The sequence below is a fragment of the Rhagoletis pomonella genome, unplaced genomic scaffold (genome assembly GCF_013731165.1).
Source record: "Rhagoletis pomonella isolate Grant_MI unplaced genomic scaffold, Rhpom_1.0 Rhpom_scaffold_19531, whole genome shotgun sequence".
NCBI classification, from domain to species: Eukaryota; Metazoa; Arthropoda; class Insecta; order Diptera; family Tephritidae; genus Rhagoletis; species Rhagoletis pomonella.
Window position 1 is genome coordinate 1 of NW_023478048.1, and position 535 is coordinate 535.

Here is a 535-nt window from a genome sequence, read left to right on the forward strand (position 1 = left end):
AAAAACACAGATAAAGACAGGATACAGGCACAGGTATGCATACAGGTATTGACGCAGACAGAGATTCAAATGCATACAAAAACAAACATAAACACAATGACAAGGACAAACACAAAGCCAAAGACCCGTTCACATACAAAAACAAAGGCACAAATACAGACAAATACAAAGACGAAAACAAAGACAAAGGCAAAAGGCAATCACATGCACATGCAGACACAGACAAAGATAAACACAAACACAAGGCCACAGATACGGACACAGATGCAGTCACAAGTACACACACAGGTACAGACGTAGCCACAGACAAAGTCAAAGACAAAGACAAATACAAAGACAAAGACAAAGACAAAGACAAAAACAAAGACAAAGACAAAGACAAAGACAAAGACAAAGACAAAGACAAAGACAAAGACAAAGACAAAGACAAAGACAAAGACAAAGACAAAGACAAAGACAAAGACAAAGACAAAGACAAAGACAAAGACAAAGACAAAGACAAAGACAAAGACAAAGACAAAGACAAAGACAAAGA